This window comes from Leptonychotes weddellii, chromosome 6, assembly GCF_054177405.1.
Source record: "Leptonychotes weddellii isolate Sample4059 chromosome 6, ASM5417740v2, whole genome shotgun sequence".
Taxonomy (NCBI): domain Eukaryota; kingdom Metazoa; phylum Chordata; class Mammalia; order Carnivora; family Phocidae; genus Leptonychotes; species Leptonychotes weddellii.
The window spans coordinates 137,558,479-137,578,933 of NC_138374.1; the positions used below are offsets into that span (position 1 = coordinate 137,558,479).

A 20,455-nucleotide genomic window follows, 5' to 3' on the forward strand; every position below is an offset into this window, starting at 1 on the left:
CCTCCCTCACCTCCTCCCCTCCCCCCCTCCTTCCTGGGTTTTCAAGCCAGGTCCAAGTCTGGTAAGTCTTGGTGAGTCACCAGGCTGATGCTGGGCAGCCAGGCCGATGGGGCAGGGAGGGGCTCGGGGTGGCAGCTCCACACCCACCTCTTCCCAGCAGCTGTACCCGGGCCTCCGGGTTCTTTTGCATGTGGAGCTGAGGGTTACACACGTAGGCTCCGGTACCGGGGCTGGCTTTTCCCCGTGGTCCTGTCCATCCAAAGTCCATGCGGAGCCAGAGAATCCTGGAGAGGGCCTCAGGGATCATCTTCAGACCACCCTCCTCACTGAATGAAGGAGGAGACTGAGGCCTCTGGGGGCGGACTCTCACCCAAGTCCACACAGCAAGTTACAAAGACTTGTTCCAGGCCAGAGCTGGGCTTCTGCTCCAAGTGCTCAGCCGTCCAAGTGTCCAGGTGTCCAGGTGTCCAGGTGTCCGGGTGTGCAGGTGTCTGGGTGTCCAGGTGTCTGGGTGTCTGGGTGTTCAGGTGTCCGAGTGTCCAGGTGTCCGGGTGTCCGGGTGTCTGGGTGTCCAGGTGTCTGGGTGTTTGGGTGTCCAGGTGTTCAGGTATCCGGGTGTCCAGGTGTCCGAGTGTCCAGATGTCCGGGTGTCCAGGTTGGACTGACCACCATCCCTTGAGCATCTGCCACAAGCCAGGCATTGTGCCCCATTCAGTTCATTTAGCAAAAATTTAAAGGGCGCTGCTCATTTCCAGGCACTGGGGATACAATCATGAGCATGACAGGTTGATCCCAGAGCTTCCAGCCTGAGGGAGGGACAGGGACAGGCACTCGTGAGAATCAGGTGGGCCACTGTAAATTCAGACGAGAACAATGAACAAAACTGGGCCATGGTGGAGAAGGGGGGTGGTCAGGGTGGGCTTTAAGGAGAGCCTCTTTGAGCTGGTGATTTTGGTGTCATGAGATTTACTTCTCTCCATGTACCTCCTTTCCCGCATACGGCACTGCTGCCTCTCAGGAGACTGAGGCTCGGAGGTGTTCGTTAACTTCCCCAGACCACACAGCTGGTTCATGGAGGAGCCGGAACTGGAGCCCTGCTCTGCCTGCCTCCAGAGTCCGCATTCTTCCCCCGTCTTTGATGGTCCCCTGGAATCAGTACAACCCTGCCCAAGTGTGCGTGGTCACATGGAGACCATTTGAGCATTGAAGACCCCAAGGCAAGGCCGCCTCTGCCTCCCGTTCTCGGGGAAGGGATGAGGTGGGCACGCCTTCCTCCCTCTTCTCTCGGGACTGGCCTCGTGGGTCGTGAGACGGCACCAACCAAAGAGCAGCTTTTTTAGGTCACAGGTTGTCCCCAGCTCTTCCTGAAGGAGAGCAACCCTGCTCCCCCACGCACAGCAGGCTGATGTGCCGGAGCCCCAGCTCCCAAACGCCGTTTTCATTTCCAGGGTTAGTCACTTTCGACTCCACCGGCTTCATTTGGGAAGCGCGTTCATTCATCGCAAAAGCCAGCCAGTCAGAGAAGCTGCACCCGGCCCTCTGCGTGCCACCTCATCTCCTGCCCTTCCTTGACAAGCGCCCGGAGCGCGTGCACACCCGACCGTCTGTGTGGGGTCCGTGGACCGGGGGGCCTCGTCCCCGCCCCCCACCCCGGGGCGCCCAGGCTGAGACCCTGCTGACCCTGCCGCTTTACAGACAACAGTTCTCCACACAGGACTGTCTCCCAAACTGCAAATTTGTAACCAGCTCACTGTTAGCCTTTGCGGACAGATCAGTTGTAGCCTGGGCACGCGGGCACCTAAATTTTCCACTCAATTATAAGTTATATCTAAACACCTCTGTGTGCATGAGCGCGAGTATAGATGGTGGGTGTCAGCCCGTGGCCGGCACTAGGCTGGAGGATGGAGTACAGAGACGTGAGGGCCTCCAGCTCTGCCCTCGGCCTGCTCGCAGACGGGGGAGGGATGATGCTCCGGACTATAATTCAAGGGGGACGGACTGACAACAAAGAGCTGCGGAGACCAGGATTCAGATATGGGGGAAGGACCGAGAATTCAGATAGGAAGTGGAGACCAGGAGAAGGGTCCTGGGGGCTCTCAAGAATTTACGAGCTCCCTGGCGTTGCTGAGTGTGTATCTTCTATGATAGGACACCTCTTGCTTGCGTTCACAGTCTCCACCCATCTCCCCTCACCTGGTCCCACGTGGATTGTTAGGGGGGCCTCTGGCCAGCACCCCCTGCCTCCTCACCCTTCCTCACGGCCCCACCCCACCTCCAGGGCTGCCGAGGAATCCAACAGACACACACACCTGACTTTGTCCTTGTCTGAGCCTTCAGCAGCCGCTCTCTGTCCTGCAGCGTGGCATCCGGGGCCTTCCGGGAGCTGTGCCAGCCCTCCCGCCCAAGCTCCCTGCACCCACCCTGCTGCTCGGGCCGCCCCTCCTCGCCGCTGCCCTCTACACCTCACCCTGCAGCCTCAGCTGTCCCAGGCGGGAGCCCCCCAGCCTCAGGTACACAGACCTGTCTTGCTGCACCTCTTGGGAATAATGTGCTCCTTGCTCGTGTGACCCTTCCTCTCTGGGGAGCTCTTTGGAGCCTTCGAGGCTCCTGCTTCCCTGAGTGCTCCCCATGCCTTATCCAACGACTGAGTGAATTATCTACCACTTCCACTGACCTTCCAGGTGTTCGCTGGGGAGGTCCCGCAGCTGAGCCTCCCCCTCCAAGAAGCCTTCTCTTTACAATGTGTTCAGTGGTCAGGGCCCTGTCACTGTCCCTGCAGAAGGCCTGCTGTGTGCTCTTTCTTACGTGTCCTCATATGTTCACAAAGGGCTCTCTTTCAGGTCCTCAGCCCAGGGCAGCCAGGTTCTTTCTCAGAACCGGCCAGTGAAGGGACAGGGCTTCCAGATCACAAAGGTGACCTAATGTCTGAGCACTGGTATAAACCAACAGCTGCAAGGTCCTGAGGCCACAGAGACGGGCCCCGGCCACGGCAGGACGCCCTTTGCACGGATTGCATGAGCGTCTGCGAGACGCAGGAGTGGCCCAAGGTGGCGCCTGCCTCAGTAACAGAAGTGAGGGTGGCTTATGGAGCCGTCCAGCTGGGGGGACCCAGCCATGACCACCAACGAAGAAACGGCCTCCCTTGTGACCCCGAGCACACGCCGCAGAGACAGGGCAGGAAGCAGCTCTGTAGGTCAGTGAGCTGCGTCCTCAGGGCAGGGCCGCCAGCCCAGGACAGGCCGGCCACTGGGCCCCACGCTGCACCCACAGCCGACGTCACGACGAGATCCCAGCATCCTTTCTAGATGAGCTCGGATGTCTTCCCAGAATTCCTCTCACAGAGCACTCGGCACCGGCCTCGCCTGGGGCCGCCCTGAGGGAGCCCCCCGCCGGCTCCTCAGCTGGTGCTTCTTCCTCCAGCAGCACCTCGATGCCCGGCGCCCGCTCCGTGTGGGCTCCGTGCTGCTGGGTAGCCTCGCAGGCCAGACCCACGGCCACGGTCAGCCGCCTCCACCGTCCCAGCCCCTCCTCTCAGCGGGCCCGACCCAGTTCTTCGCTCTGAAAACTGGTCCTGCAGGAAAGGCCTGAGGGCCTGAGTCCTGGACGCGGAGGACCTCAGGGGGGCCCCCGCCTGGGCCTGTGCTGTCCTATTTCATTCATCGGCGTTTTGATTAAGCTCCTAGTGTTGCGGGCGGGCTCCGGGGGGACAGCAGAGGCAGAAACCGAGGCAGACCGTGGCCGCGTAACTGCACAAATACCTGTAGGACTGCATGGGTAGGAAGTGCCACCAGGAGCCCAGGATGGACCCGGCTAACAGGGCGAGAGAGGCACCAAATGGCTGGGTGAAGGGAAGAGCCTGGCAAGCTGAGGGAACAGCATGCACAGAGGCCGTGTGTCAGGAAGGAGAGCTGAAAGGAGGGTGCGAGGAGGGAACAGACCCACAGAAGGGCTGCAGAGAGGGAGGGCTGACCCCAGGGGCCCTCAGGCCCTGAGCAGACAGACAACTGGTCCTCATCCGCACAACAGAGAGCCCGGAGCAGAACCACGGCTCTGTGTCTGCAGCTCCTGGGACAGGGCCTCCCGCATGACCTCAATGGGCAGTGAAGGCCCACAGGTGGGGAGTGGCGGGCCCCCCAGTGCTGAGCTGGGGGGTCAGGTGCAGGCTGGCCTGGTAACCGGGGGTCTTTGGCAGCCCCCGACTGAGTCCATGAAGTTACTGCTCTGGTCCTTCTTACAGGTATTTTATGCAGGAATTTTGTCTTCTATTTCTGCCCCCCACCCCCTTAATAGTTGGGGTAATAGTTCCCAAGCTCTTGAATAAGTTACAAGACTTAATACTGATTTGGTGCTTTCTTTCTTTAAGTATTATTAATGATTCATTGAAAACATTTGCATTAGCAGTTATCATTTATGGTAATCCTCTTTCGTGGTTTATACCTTTCAGATGGGGTCTGTAGTTCCCAAGCCTGTGGCTTTGTCTGTCGGCTGCCACCCTCACTGGCCGCCTTTCCCGTCCCTTGCTCCTCTGCAGGAGGTGCAGGGATGGAAATCCAGGTGTGAACTCTGCACTGTCATTCTCTCTCTAAGGAGCAGGCATCGGGCCCCCCCGGCTGCGGCGCAGGCGCATGCCTCACCCAGCCCTGGGCGCCCCCCGGTGCGGGCAGAGAGAAACAGGCAACTGCCAGCCGCTGGAAACCTCCCTCGTTTTGCAACTCCCGACTTTCCATTCACTGGTTTGCATGTCTGACACCTCACTTGGCACATGATTTATTGCAGCTTTTAAATAGCCCCTTCTTTCTATTCCATTTGGAATAGGCAGACCAGCTTCTAGGTGCTTGCGCTGAGGGAGTTCCTGTGGGGGATGGGTTTGGGTTGGGGGCTTCCTGCTCCTGCAGCAGAGCCAAGGACCGTACTCAGGAACTGCCCGTGATCTGGCTGGAAACGGAAGAGATGAGGAAGTCTCCTGAGACCTGGCTGAAGGAGGCGGGTGTGCAGAGAAGCCTTTTAGTTTTGCCAACACCTTCAGGGACAGAAAAGCCTCAAAATTCTACCTGGATCACAGGCAAGGGAAGGTTCTTCCATCCAAACAGACTGGAAAGGACTTTCCTTCCCAGATGGGTGGATCTGGATTCTGTTTAGAAAATACTTCCCTGGGAGGAATTTCTCTAATGTCCTTCCCTCCCCTCCCTCTGGAAGGTCTGGCCATCTCTGTAACCAAAATCCCTCTCGCTGTAGTTAAAGCCTTTTAAGGACCAGTTAAATTGGAATAAAGGATGGATATAACAAAACATGCAAATTTCCTTTCCTTTTAAAGAGAACTATGTCTCATGGATATTACCTGAATAAACTCATCAGTTTGTTATTGCCGTTCTGTGATTGTAATTGGGAAGGACGCTTGCAGAAATCCCTGTGAAAATCTTCCATGCTCTGTGTGGGGAGGGCAGGTCCTACCGGTTTCCTGTGGAACATTCTGGTTCCTATTGTTACCCTGTATTTATAGACTGGGCTCCACTAAGAGCCCACCTCCTTCTGTTGCTGGATGAAAGGCTATTTCATACAATTCCCCGGTAAGGGAGGAGGATCTGGCCATAGAAGTAGCGCAGGATCAGGGGACGAGAGGGGTAGAGCAGCTTACCCTCCCTAAAGGGACACCCGTTGGCAACATCAGGGAGTTCCCTTTCCAGATTCCCCCAGTGGAGACAGGACTTGGACTCCTCTGCCTGCACCCCACTCCCAGTTCTGAGCCCCCATGGCCCACCTCCGTTGATGGTTACCCTCCACCTTCTGCTCTGGCTTACCTCTGCTTACCCACCCCTCCGGGGCCCCGTGGAAGGATGCTTATGGACAGGATGTTCTTTGACGGGTGGGTAGGTTTCTGAGAGGCTGGCACGGTGCCCGGAGGAATGCGAGTCAACCCTTGGAGTAGGTTTGGTTCTTCCTGCTGAATTCCTGCAAAGAGCAGAGGAGTTTAAATAATGCTCGGGTATCTTATACCCCATTCGTTTGGCAGCAGGGGACACCACTGTCACACAGCCCCGCACTTTAAGCCTTGGGAGAGGCACGGCGTTGCTCTCAACTTATTTCCAAAATTCTCATCAGAGTGCCTGCTCCCTTTGGGGATTCGTCTGAAGGACAGGCAAGAGCCATCCACTCTCACAGCCGCAGCTGGCCTCCTCCTCCTGTCTGCCTCGGCCCCCTTCCCAGGGCTCGGGGCTCTGTTTTTGTCTTCACGCTTGGGGTAGCTGTTTAATCAGCAGGGTCTAGGGCTTTTAGAAGTGCCAGCCCCCCGCTCTCCATTCAGAGGTCACGGGCAGACGGCTGTGGAGACCCCCTTGCACCAGCCACAGGAAGGGACAGACAGGGCCCTGCCCTGCCTGGACTCTCAGATTAAGCAAGTGTTCCTTTTTTTTTTTTTCCAAATTGTGGTAAAAGGGACGCCTGGGTGGCTCAGTCGTTAAGCAACTGCCTTCAGCTCAGGTCATGATCCCAGGGTCCTGGGATCAAGCCCTGCATCGGGCTCCCCGCTCAGCGGGAAGCCTGCTCCTCCCTCTCCCACTCCCCCTGCTTGTGTTCCCTCTCTCGCTGTGTCTCCCTCTGTCAAATAAATAAATAAATAAATAAATAAAATCTTTAAAATAAAATAAAATAGTGGTAAAATACACAACTTAACATTTACCATCTTACCCATTTTAAGGGCTCACTTCAGGGGTACTAAACATTCACACTGTTGAACGACGACCGTCCCCGTCCGCCTCCCGAACGCTTCATCCTGCAAAACCGAAACTCCGTCCCCATCGAACACGAACTCCCCGTTCCTCCTGCCCCAGCCCTGGCGGCCACCACCTGCTTTCTGTCTCTGCGGGTCTGACGATTCTGAGTGCCTCATAGCATCATATAGTGTTTGTCTTTATTGTGACTGGTTATTTTACTCAGTGTAATGTCCTCGATGCTCATCCATGTGGTAGCACGTGGTGGAATTTCCTTCCTTCTCAAGGCTGAGCAATATCCCATGGTGAGTCTCTACTACATTTGGCTCATCCACTTATCCATCGATGGTAGGCCCCTGGGCTGCTGTTTCCACCTTTGGTTATTGTGAACAAAACTGCGGGGAGCACAAGCGTGCAAATATCTCTTCGAGATTTTGCTTTCAAGATGGAGCATCCTCAACCTGGTGCCTCTGAACTCCCAGGAAGGATCTGCATCTGTCAATGCATCTTGTGGGGAGGGCAAATCCAGAGTCCTCGTCAGGTTTTTGGGGGCTAGGGTGCCAGAGGGCTCGTCTAGAATGTAACAATAGCAACACCTGCCCCAGACCCCCACGGACTGCACACCCGGAGCCCTCCAGCAGTGGGCACAGGGGTGCAGGAGCTGGTCCTCCACATCTGTCTGTCTGCGCCTTTTGCCACCTGGGTGACGCTTGGCAGCTCATTGACGTCTCAGGGATTCAGCCTTCCAATCTGTAGAATGACAACATCCTCCCAGAATGGTTCCGAAAATCAAGCTCACATAGCACAAGGGTAAGAAGAACGGTGTGACAGGCTGAATAATGGCCCCCCAAATGTCCAGGCATAGTCCCTGAAATCGGCAAATGTCACCTTAGCTGCAAAAGGGACTTGGCAGGTGGGGTCCCATTCAGGATCTTGAGACAGGGAGATAATGCTGGATTTTCCGGGTGGACCCTAATCGTGGCCATAAGTGTCCTTATGAAAGGGAGTCGGAGAGGAAGTGTGAGGTGTGAGAACTCCAGGAGGTTCGGTGACAGGAGAGGAAGTGCGCGGCGGGAGGGGCAGGAAAGGGCGCGGAGCTCGCCCCCACCCCCAGGAGCCGGCCCTGCCCACGGCCTTGGCTTCAGTCCAGTGAGGCTGATTTCAGACTTCTGACCTCCAGAACTGCCAGAGCAGCCCCCGTGTTGTTTTGGGTCATTGATTTTGTGCTAATTTGTTACAGCAGCAACGGAAAGCTGATACACATGGACTCTGGAGCCAGACGGCCTGGGTTTGGTCCCGGCCACCACTGCCCAGCTGCCCTGGACTCAGACCCGGGTGCCCTTGGGCAAGTCACTAACTCATCCTGCCTCAGTCTCCTCATCTTTAAGTTCGATAATCACAGGGCCCACCACATCGGGTTGTTTTGGGGATGACAGGAGCTGGGGTTTGTGGAGCGTTGAGAGCCGTGCCGGCAACCTCGTGAGGACTGTGTACTGTTTGTCACGTAATTTCCTACGAAGCCTGGGCCTGTGGCTGGCTGACGGAGCCCGGTGCCCAGAGCCGCCACGGCCTGCTGGGCGGCTCTGGGGTGCCCTCGGCGCCTGCTGAGGGAGGCCGGGGTCCCCCGCTGTCCTGGTCACAGGGGCATGGGTGCCTGAAGGCGCCCCCAGCATCTGTTTCAGGGCGCACCCCGCACCCCACACGTGCGCATCTGTCTTGGAACGGAGACAAGAGTCAGGTGGGAAACTGCCTCTCAAAGGCGAGCAGGTTTCCTTTCCTTAGGGATTCTCAGAACCTTTAATAAGTGACTCTCCAGGAGGCATTCCCAAACATGGGCCCCTGGGCCCCCTTTTCATGGCTAGTGCCCGCAGAGCCCCTCAGAGCAAGTCTGGAAGCCTGGGGCAGCCACAGCAGGTGGGCGGAGGTAGGTCGGGCCGTCTGAGAGGGAGGGGCAGGGTCCTGTTGGCCTGACCTGGGAACAATCTAGAAAAGTATACACACCGCACCCCCAGACAGTCAGAAAAGATTATGGGCAGACCCCCATCTTCAGGGCCTGGGGCCAGCCTCGGTGGAAACTCCCAAGCCCCCACAGCTCAGCCCTCAGGCCGGAACTCCGCCGGCCCTACCCCCTGCCCCTCGGCCCCCTCGCAGGCTTAGAGCCGCACACACAGGCGGCTGTGGTCTGCCTACCAGAGCATAGCTGGGCAAGGGGCGTGCAGGACGCAGAAGCAGGCTCAGACGGGGAATTCGGGGTCCTGGATAGCCGAAGGGTGGCCTACAAGATGGGGAGGACATGGCTCCATGGACCAGAGGCGGTGTGGAGCATGGCCCTCTATTTGGGGGACCCGGAGTGGGAGCCCCAGGGGTCTGGGTCCAGGGCAGTGTGAGGAGTGGGCACCGATTGTGAGGAAGGCCACGTCCTCCCCCAGGAGCCCAGGCCTCTGGCCGCGTGGGGCCAGCGGGCAGGGTGGGCTGCCGACTAACGTGGCCTTCCCTGCCTGCAGCGTGACGTTCCTTTCCAGGGTGTCTTGCCAGAAGGGCTACGGGCCGGCCATGACATTGGCCTTGGGGGGCGGCCTTTGGAGGGAGCCCAGCGGGGCTTTGTTCACAGCCTCCTGGGCCTCAAGGCTCTCTCGGTGGAAGAGTGGAAGACAACAGGGAGGGAAGGGCTCGGGAGACCCATGTCCCTCTAAGAACGACCACGAAATGTCCCCATTGGACTCAGCGAGTAGCTTCCCCGGGACAGTTCTTCAGAAAAAATACTTTATTGGGTTTTCAGGATTACAAAAGCAGTATGAGCTTGTTTTCACACAAACATGTTCTCGCTGTTACAGGGAAATAGCCAGTAGCTTCCCTGGTTCTCAGCCCGCGTCCCTGGCCAGCACCCACAGCGGGGGCCCAACGGCCCAGGGCTCGCGCCGCCTTCCTGGGCACGTCCCTGTGCGCGGACAGGCACAGGGAGGTTTGGCTTCTGCGCGCTGCTGTTTGCTGTTTAGAAAAAAGAGGAATCACACTGTACCCACTACGCGGCAGTTCTCACTTTTTATGTAATAATGTATCAGGAATATTTCCGAAGTCGGCACCCGTAGGTCCACTTCGTCTTTAAAACCAGCTGCCGGGGGCGCCTGGGTGGCTCAGGTGGTTAAGCGACTGCCTTCGGCTCAGGTCATGATCCTGGAGTCCCGGGATCGAGTCCCGCATCGGGCTCCCTGCTCGGCGGGGAGCCTGCTTCTCCCTCTGACCCTAACCCCTCTCACGTGATCTCTCTCATTCTCTCTCTCTCAAATAAATAAATAAAATCTTTTAAAAAATAAATAAATAAATAAAAAATAAAACCAGCTGCCGGGAGGGAGTTCCACACGGCGGCTCGGAGACTTGGCCGTGTCCCTCTGATGCGTGTGCAGGTTGCTTCCACGCTGGCTTCCTTCTTCTTCTTCTTTTTAATTACTAGCAGTTGTTATTAGCAATTCTCTCTAAATACTCTGGTTTCTTTATCTTGTGCATACATGGTAAACGATGATTTTGCCTCAGGACAATTACAGAAATGGCGAACAATTGAAATGTTTTCCTTTACAGTCACAATGACATCGCCCTAAGACCTTAACCTGTCCTGTTCTCAGAGGATCTCCCCCACTAGCGCGGTCACCGGGGTGGCCCGCGCTTCCCGAGCCAGCCAGTGCACGCTGCCCTGGTGCTGCCCGCCCCGAGGCCCCCTGTCCTCCGGGAGCCCCGCGGGAGCCCGGCGACCAGGCTCAGGCAAGCAGGTGCAGGCCTCTGGGGCAGCGGCTCAGGCGGGGGCCAACTCTCTTAATAGATGAGAGTGCGGACTCTGGATTCGAATCCTGCCTCCATCACTCACCCGCTGTGCAGTCTTGGGGGGCTGTGTAAACGGGGGGTTGCTGTGAGGCCCAGGATGGACCGAGCACCCCCTTCCACTGAACGGGACAGCTCCCCTGAGCGGAGGGTTCGGTAGTTCCCGAGCTGACAGGCGTGTCAGTCTGTTGGGGAAAAACTCTCCCACCCACCACGAACACCTGGTCCCGAGCTGGTTCCTCAGCTCCCCCAGCTGCTGAAAGATCCAGAATCTTCTTTGTTTTTAGCAAGCATGCCCCATGAGCCAGGGTGGAGGACCCCCTGCCCAGTAGTACGCAGGCCCAGTGAGGGCACCGCCACTCTGCAAGTGCTCGGCAGGATGGGTTCCTGCGTCAAAAGCAAATGGAAGCTATCAGAAACTCCCTGTACAGAAAACAGTCCTTCTCACCCCAGACGCAGTGGGTGCTCAGGAACCTTCTCACCCCCTGACCTGCCAGAGGCACCGGCTGCCCTGGCCTGCGTGGGCAAACCCTGGGGGCCACCCACCAAGACCCCTCGCAGAGCTTGGGACGGGACACGGCGCTCAGGATTGTCTGCCCGTCTGTGGAGCCTAGATCTGCTCCTTATTAACTGTGTGGCTTGAACAAGTTACTTAATCTCTCGCAGCCTCAGTTTCCCCATCTGTATGATGGGAACGATGACACCCATCCCGAGCCCTGCTCAGGGCTAAATGAGGTAATGCCTGAGCGCAGGGAGGCTGCGGTACGTGGTTCTTTTGTAGCGGGCGATGGAGATGGCCAGCACCCCGCTGCTCCCTCCCCACGTCCCCCGAAGTTGGGGTTAGCGCTCCAGACCTTCCCCGGCTGCTATTTGAGGATTGGCGCTGCGGCGGCATGGGGCTGGGGGAATCCCGGGGAGGGCACCCGACTCTGCCTGTGGAAGGAGAGACTTGATCTGGGTCCTCACGGTTGAGAGGAGCTCCCTGGGGAGGACGTTGACACGAGGGAACTATTGGTACAGAACTCAGAGGGACACGAGTTCTGGGACCGTGAGTGACTCGGGTTGGCTGGAACGAGATGCCAGGGTGGCAGTTGGGCCACGTGGGGAAAGCCCCTTTGCCAAGTACAAGTGGGAGGTTGGATTGGATTCTGACCACTCCGGGGGCGCCACCGAAAGGCTCTCTCGGAAGGAAAGTGGCTCGGTCTGGTTTGCATTTTCCATCATTTGCCCTAACAGCAGTGAAGATGGACAATACCAGGCCGTGGCCACTCTAACCCAAGGATGGGCCCCCTTGCTCTTGCTTCAAGTAGAATTGGACACAAACTCCCACCCCACACAAGGACGTACCTGGTGTCTCTCCGAAGGTCTCTGGGGACCCTTGGGGACTTCCGTGTCTCTCTTGGCAGCTCCTCTGGTACCAGACTGCTGCCCCTGCTGAATTCTGCAGCCTGTCCTGCTCCTGGGGACCCCTGTGGGCCCTGGCCACCTCCCCAGCCCCTCCCCCATGATCAAGGCCTTGTCTGTGGCTCAGGAGCAAGGCCAGGGGATGATGTTGCTGGTGGCAGAAGCAATAACATGGCCTTGAACTCATCATGAGTGGGCTCTGTCCTCCCTCTGGCCCCAGGTGCTCTTTGGCTACCACTGACCCTCTCCTCCTGACCCCCCAGCCTCCAGCTCTCCTGTTCATTTCTGGGGCAGGTAACGGAAGCCCAGTGTAGGTCTGCTCCGAACCACCCCAGCTGTGCCCAAAAGGAATCCTCTTCATTAGCAAACATGCTGGGGGTGCTCCTAACAAAGACGGTCTCTTCCCGATGGGGGCTCCGCCATCAGATCCAGGCACCTGAGGGGCTGAGTGCGATCAGGGAAGGCGACGGGAGTGTGTCTTGTGGAAATGAAAGCACCTGTCTTCCACAAAGGGAGACCAGTCTGGACTGCTGATCGCCACGTGGGGCTCCCAAAGTGCCGCAGACCCCAGCCTATTGTAACTGTGTACTGATTCTGTGCTCAGGGAAGACTCTTCTTAAAGAAGTGGCCTTGAACTTTCTTTATGAGAAACAAAGTAGAACTCAAACTGGCTGGTCCCTAACCTGGAGGGTTCTGCCTGGCAGGTTGGCAGGTGATAGGGGAGGGCCCTGGGAGACCGGTTTCGACTCCGTGGGCTTTAGTTTCTTCCTCTGCTCTGTGGGCATGCTATTGCTTCCTTATAGGGGATTGCGAGGTTGCAGTAAGACGGCATGTGCAGAATCACCTGTCTCAGCCTGCATTTGGGCTTCTGGGTAACGTGAACACACAGGAGCATTACTGTGGGCTGCATCCTGTGCCCCAAATCCATATGTTGAAGCCCTAACCCACATCACTGTATTTGGAGATGGGGTCTTCGGGAGGTGATTAAGGTTAAATGAAGTCTTAAGAGTGGCCCAAGCGGATAGGACTGCCTTAGAAGAAGAGCAAGCGAGAGCAGTGTCCTCTCGGCCTCTGCCACGTGTGGGGGAGGGGGCGCTGGCCGGAGGCTGGCCGTGCGGCTGCTCTGGTCTGGGACCCCGGCCTCCGGGGCTGACTAACACAGACACGGACTCGACCCATGGGCAGTCCGTCTTCAGGGAGTGGTGACGAAGTGTCCGTGGCCCTGGTGGGTGTGGGCTGGTGGCCTCCCCGCCCCTGGATGCAGCTCCCCCATGGCTTCTGGGCCCCCATCTGCTGCTGCCCTGGCTTATTTCCCACGTTGGCCTTCTTTCTTTCTTCTCTCAAACTCTCCCAGCCCCACCGTGCCGGGGGCCTCTGCACCTGCTGCCGCTGCCCGGGACGCGTGTCCTTGCAGGCTCACCTTTCCCAGGTGTGCTCCTCAGGGAGCTGCCTGGGCGGCCTGCCTGGCACAGAGCTCCTGCCCCTGAGCTGCTCTCGTCGTCTCTGCCCTGTCCTAGTCTCCTCCGACAAGGCACGGCACCCTGAAGTTCAACGTTTACCTGTTTATTATCTATTTTTTCTCCACTAGAATGTGAACTCCCTAAGGAAAGAGGACTTGTCTCCTCGTTCCCGCTCTATCCCTAGAGCTTAGCATGGAGGCTGTCACATAATAGGGACTCAACCCACATTGAATGAACAATCGAGCGAATGAATGAATGAATGAATGAACAAACCAACGACTGATCTGGGTAAAGTTTCATGCCCGAGCATCAGCATTTCTTGACCTAGACCCAAAGCACCTTGATGCCCAGCACGAGGCCTTATGCCTCATTGTCACTCGAGGCCAGCTGGTCCTGCCGATGGATTTCCAGCAGACATGTTGTCAGAGGCGTATGGGGCCTCCACGGAGAGCTAGGCTGGAGGGGCTGGTGAACGGTTGGCCTCCCAATGCTTTTCTCTACCCTTTTGACTGGAACAGCTCTGAATTTATCTGTTCCCCATATTGGGCTTCTGTGAAAAGTCTCATTAGAAGAAATGGTTCCACAGCTAGGAGAAAACAGAAAGTCACAAACAGACACCCCCCCACGTTCCAGATGAAGAATCTGAGGACCAGAGAGGCACCGGGACTTGCCCACACGTGGACAGTCAGTGGCAAAATGCTCATCCCCAGCGGTGTCATGGCCAGGGATCAAAGCATTCTTGTTTTGTGTGTGAAACATACTTGCTTTCTCAAACGCCATCACTGACTTTCATTCTCCGAGAATTGGGGACAGGAAAGGGTTTATGGTCACCACTGGTCCCCGGCAGTCCCAAACCAACCTCAGGCTCAGAGGTCCCCGTGGCTCTCATGCACGCCACGGGAGCCCGCGGGTAGACTCTGCTGGGCCGGGAGCCCCCGTGGGGCACAGGGCACAGCACTTTCCGATGGGGAGCGTTTCTTGGAAAGACACAGAGTTGGCTGGTGCGCCCCCGGCCCACTGAGAGTCTCGGTGGCAGTGGAATTGTAGACTTCCTCGACAGCCCACGTACTTGCTGGCCTCGTCCAGAGGTACGTTTTGTATACCTCTGCTTTTCCCCCTTCCTCCGTTTCTTCAGCGGGCTCCATGGCACCTTCACTACCTGGAAATTTTATGTTAACCATCACTGCAAACCGAGACAGGCATTTCCTCCCTGGCAATCAGCGCTGTCCTTGGGGAAACCTAATTAGGTATTACAGGACCTGTGATGTTGTTTCCATGGAAACCCCCATAGGCATGGTGTACGTGCATAATATATGCCCCAGGGTTTAAAAAATATATATTTTATATATAATTACTGGATTTTAAGAAATCTTTAATTTTTTTCTTTCACTTTTTTTCTGCATATATTTTTTTAAATGATGAAAATTTTCTCTGGAGTTTTTCTCTCACAGAGAGAGAACAGTAGAGAACACAAGAGGCCTTTTCCACTTCCTCTCCTTTAATTTAAAAAAAAATTCATAGTTGCATGAGAATTGAAGTTTTTCAGGTTAGTCAGAAAATGTCTAAGCAGGATCGCCCCTAACAGCTGAGAACATTCTGATGAAAGATGCTGCTTATATAAAGAACCCGGAAGACCTCAGGCTTTCAAAATAGAACAGGGAAGCTGGCGAATCCAATGAATCAACTCCAAACTTATTTTGCCTAAAAGGGGAAAAAAAAAAAAGGCTGGTTTCCTGTGTGCCTCCAAGAGAAAGGTAGGCGCTCTGCTCTCGGGGTGACTGGGGAGGCTCCAGGGTGGGCCTCTACCCACCTGTCCCAGCCTCGCCCCCCGCGTGGGCTCGAGGTGCCGTGCGCGCGTGAACCTGTCCTGAGGGGACCAGAGGGCCCCTGGGTGCTCGTTCTGGGAGCGGCGCAGGCTGGTCTGACTGAGGCCAGGCCCGGGCGGAAGGACCCGCGCTCCGCACCATGCGCCTCAGCTCCAATGCGAGGGTTTCTGGAGAATTCATAAATAAGGGAAATTGGGGCTTTTTTTTTTTTTATATAATTTATTTTTTTTTTAAAGATTTTATTTATTTTTTTGACAGAGAGAGACACAGCGAGAGCAGGAACACAAGCAGGGGGAGTGGGAGAGGGAGAAGCAGGCTTCCCGCAGAGCAGGGAGCCCGATGTGGGACTCGATCCCAGGACCCTGGGATCATGACCTGAGCCGAAGGCAGACACTTAACGACTGAGCCACCCAGGCGCCCAAATTGGGGCTTTTTTAATACCTCTAATTGGCTGTTCAACGAAAGAATGCTCACACTGACCTCTTTGCTTGTTGCCAGCTAAATCAATTTACCCCCCGAATTTGCCAGCAAGACTCACGGCTCCCAAACTCCCTGCGGTTTGCCCACGCCACACCCGACAAATTCTGTTTAGCCTTTGTTCTTTGAGTCTGTCTACCGGCTGACCTCCTCACATGTGAGGAGCACTTGGTGTGCAAAATAAGCAAACTGCTTGCAAACTCGTTTTTTTTTTTTTTTCAAAGATTCTACTTTATTTATTTGACAGAGAGAGAGATAGAGCAGTAACACAAGCAGGGGGAATGGGAGAGGGAGAAGCAGACTTCCCGCCGAGCAGGGAGCCCGATGCGGGGCTCGATCCCAGGACCCTGGGATCGTGACCTGAGCCGAAGGCAGACGCTTAACGACTGAGCCACCCGGGTGCCCACAAACTCGCTTTTTAAAGGCATCGAGTTATTCTCAGATCTATGAAATGAGGTGTCCCCAGGCTGGGGAAGCTGGCGTGCCCTTGTCCTGGTCCCTCCCCAGATGGTCGCGCAGTTACGGAGCCAGACTGACCCGGCCGGACTGGGGAACCATGCAGGAGCAGCAGGAGAATGTGGGGCGCAGCAGGCAAAGGACCCGGCTCTCCTGACACGCGGGTTCCGTAGTGCGTGAGCGAGGTTTGTTATGTGTTACTTTTGTTGCATACGAAGGCACGCCCCAAATTAATGTCTTGAAACAAGCCTCGTTCCCTCATGGTTGTGTGGGTGGGCAGTCTGGCCTGGTCTTCCCTGGGGCCATGCAGCCAGTGCTGCCTGCAGGCGGGGTGGCAGGGAAGACAGGGTGTCCAGCGCAGGCCCCGCTGCGCGGACCCTTCCCGACCCCTGCTACGCCCCACTGGCCAAAGCAAGGCACATGGCCGAGTTCAGCGTCCAGGGGCTGAGAGACGGACGGCACCTCACGCTGGGAGGAGAGGCAAAGCGCTGTGTGAAGAAGCGAGCAAACAGGGTGGGGGGGTCACTTGCACAAGCAGCCACACATGTGTGTGGGACAGGCCTCCCAGACCCTGCCTCGCCCCGGAAGCTTCCCGGACGCGCCCTCACCCTGCCTCTCATGCTAGAGCTACCGGAGGCCACAGGCTGATTCCTGGATATGGGTCGGACTCGTATTTATGTCCCTGGCCTGTCCTCACCTGCTTGGTTCCTTCTTATCGAGGAATAGTCGACAAATACAACTGGGTACATTCCAAGTCTGCACTGTGGAATGACCGCCACAGTCCGGCTCATGGGCACATCCGTCCGCTGCATCGTTGCTTCCCCTGCGGGGGCTAGCACGGAACAGTTACGTCCTTAGCAAACCTCCAGGGCTGCACGTGGGCCCCGAGTTTTTGACTTGATGATGCCGTGACGGTGATGGGCACTCGGTCTATGGGTCCCTTCCTGGGCTGGGGACGCGTGACATGGTCCTCCCCCGTGGTGCGGGCAGCGGCTGGGGGCCAGCCGGACAGCCGACGGGCACTCTGTCCCCACACAGCCATCGGCTTGTCACTTCCAGCGTGGCATTCAGATGTGACGCAAGGCACAGCACCAGCACTGTGAGCTTGGCTGGGGTCGGCCAGGCTAAGCGGCCCTGGTCGGTGGTCAGGGACCCCGCTGGAAGTCGAGGAGCATCGGTAGCCGGTTCTTAACAACCATTCTGTTGAACGGAGTTAAGCTGAGCTGACTTGGTTCTCCCTTCTCTCTGATTACAAGCTCCGTGAAGGCAAGTGTGGGATCGTTCTGTCACATTAAACCTCCCTCCTGAAGCTCCCAGGGTGATGCTCACAGGCTGAGAATCCTCCAGGTTCTCAGAACCGCCAGCCGAGTGGCAGAAGGACCAGGTGTGGAGTCAGCTTGGGTCAGGGCCCTGCCCGAGGCAGGAGAGGCCACTGGGCCCTGCTCCTTCAGGCTGGCCAGACCCAAATGGCTGAGATCACTCTTGTAGGCTTAGGAGGCGGAAATTCCCAGCAACGGGGACAATGGGATGTGCCTTCCCCACGTGGGCAAGCCAGTGTTTGAGGGGCCGCGGTAGGAGGAAACTCACTGGTCAGCCCGGGCCTCCGAGGTGTCTGCTCCGTGACTGCCCAGAGCCGAGCTCTTGAGGGCTCCCTGGTGCCCCGTGCCCCAGGCCAGGCCCCCACATCCCATTGGCGTGCTTACACCATCCTCAAACGGGCTGCTCCAGAGCCGGGGCTGCATGGCTGGGACCACACCACAGGGGAGGACGGTCCTTGGCTGGACTTGCTTCCCCCTTCCCCTCACCCCTCTGGCCCAGCGCTGCTTGAGGTCCCGGTTCCAGAGCAGCTCCAGAACTTTCTTTCTTTCTTTCTTTCTTTCTTTTTTTTAAAGATTTTTATTTATTTATTTAACAGAGATAGAGAGAGAGCACAAGTAGGCAGAATGGCAGACAGAGGGAGAGGGGGAAGCAGGCTCTCCGCCGAGCAGGGAGCCCGATGCGGGGCTCGATCCCAGAACCCTGGGATCATGACCTGACCCGAAGGCAGATGCTTAACCAACTGAGCCACTCAGGCGCCCTCCAGAACTTTCTAAGGCTTTGTTTATTTATTCCAGATTGGACCAGCCCCTGGGAACAGAGGGTGCCCTGCCCATGGCTAAGGTGAACCGTTAGGTACTTCGTTGGTCACAGGCTTAGGAATGAGTTTTCCACAGGAATCCCCATTCCTGGGTGGTCGGCAAGGGGCTCTGGCCATCTGTCCTCTTTTTCACATGACACAGTCATCCAGCTACACAGCCCTCTAGCCGCCGAAGTGCCAGAGCCTGCCCACTGCGCGCCAGCTACCCTCCCAGGCGCTGGAGAGAGGAGACGCGCCAGGGGTCGGTCCTGGCGCTGGAGAGCTCATGCGCCAACACACAGGAAGTGGGAGGCGCCAAGCCAGAGGGTCTTCAGAGGAGACGGCAACTTGGGGACCGACTGACCTGCCCCTCACTCCTCAGAGGAGGAGACTGAGCCCAAGAGGGCGCTCAGCCAGGGGTCTCCCACAGTAAGCAGCCGTGCCATTCACTAAACCCGCACTCACCAGCGCTAGCTCTGCGTGTGGGCCGGGCCGGGTCCCGGAGGCGCCACAGGCAGCAGGGAGGACACGGCCCCTGTCGCTCAGGAGGCCGGCGGTGCTGGGGGCTCCCGGTCCGGAGACACTTTAGAGTCCGCTGGGGAGCTTGAAGAAACATCCCAATGCTGGCGCCTCAGCCGCAGGGATTCCGATCGGCTTGGTCTGCGTGGGCCCAGGTACGGGTATTTTCAACAAACTCTCCGAGTGGTTCTAGCATTCCGGGGGACAGACAGACAAGCAAAGTACGCACCGAGATCTGCAGCGTGTGAAGGACGCGCAGGAAGCAGGAAGCTGAGCGAGGACGCGGTGGGTGGGGGGCTGCCCTGTGGCTGCCCTGTGGCTCCGGTGGGCATTAGGCGGTCCTCATGTGGGACAGCAGTGGAGTCTCCTGGGACACAAGGGCCTGCCCTGGAGCCCCAGCCCCCCCACGCCCCACGGACACCCTGTTTATGAGTGCCCCAGGCCACTGTTAGAGTGGTTGGTAAAGCACACTTCCGCGTACTATCCGTATTTCTGGACCCCAACGCTAATCCCGTGAGATGGGCAGGCTCAAGATGAAGAGTTCGCTGGCAGAGAGGTGGAAACTGGCTCAGAGCAGCGTGTGACCCGCCAAAGGGCACACAGCTAATAACTGGATGTGGCGACGCCCGTGGGGCTCACCCACCTCTGCTCACTGCCCCCACCCCCTCCTCCCACACCAGGAGACCCGGGGACCAGCACCTTCCTGCCAGGCTGGGCCCGTGATGTGCCGTCTCCTGTAACATGGAGAGCACACAGTCTCCCTCCCCGCGGGGGACTCAGAGAGGTCTGTGCCCCGGCATCGTCGCTTGGGTTCCTGCCCACAGCGAACCCGGTTACTATAGTAACCCGATGCACTTCTTTATTATAGGGTGCACGGTTTTCGTTTCCTATTTGAAGAGTCTGGCCAGCAGTCACGTTGCCATGGCTTGGCCTGTCGGTGGCAGTTAGGAGCAGAGGGGACCCACCGAGCAGCCATTTAGGGCTTTTCTGTGTCTGCAGATGGTGGAAGGCTGTGTCTGGACCACCCCCCGCCCCTGGCTCAGCTGCACTGGGGACGGCGGGAGGGGAGTCCTGGCTGGGTGCGGGGCTGGGTACCTTCTCCTGGCTAGGGATCACACCTTCCTCATGAGAGCCACTGGGCCCCATTGGACCCACAGTGCCTCCTAGTTCCCCTTGTGGAACAGCTCAGAGCTGCTTTGTTCAGCCTCGACTCCTCAGGTGGGACCTCCTTGAGGACGAGGCCTGGCCCCCCTGTGGGCCCCAGCAGCAGCCAGGGCCAGCCACACAGCAGGTGCTCACCCTCATGGTGTGGCTGCAGGGGTCTCAGAGGCAAGGAGGGCGAGTGCCGCCAGGCGGCCCTGAGCCCGGCCACCCGTGGTGCTAACGGTAATCACAGCGAGGGCTTCCTGGCAGCCAGGCGGGGTCTGACCCCCGTGCACACAGACCCAGAGCAGCCTCACAGAGCCGGCCGGTGGCGGGGGTAGCCTGAGGTACACAGAGGTTCGCTAATGTACCCCAATCACAGAGCTGGTTCGCCTTGGGGTCGGGATCCTGACCCAGGGCCCCCACCGTGGACACTCTGCTGCCTTGTGTGGGGCCAAAGTGCGGCGGGGCACACGGACCCCTTCTCCGCAGGAGGAGAGAAGCTGCGCAGCCCCCGGGGTCGCTCGGGTGGGG

The 20,455-nt window shown here is 57.6% G+C and overlaps 1 protein-coding gene across 1 annotated transcript in view; it reads left to right on the plus strand.

The window, feature by feature from the left end:
• KCNN3 (potassium calcium-activated channel subfamily N member 3) overlaps window positions 1-20,455 on the plus strand; it is a 65,990-nt gene that overhangs the window by 4,234 nt on the left and 41,301 nt on the right. The gene's annotated exons all lie outside the window — the stretch shown is intronic.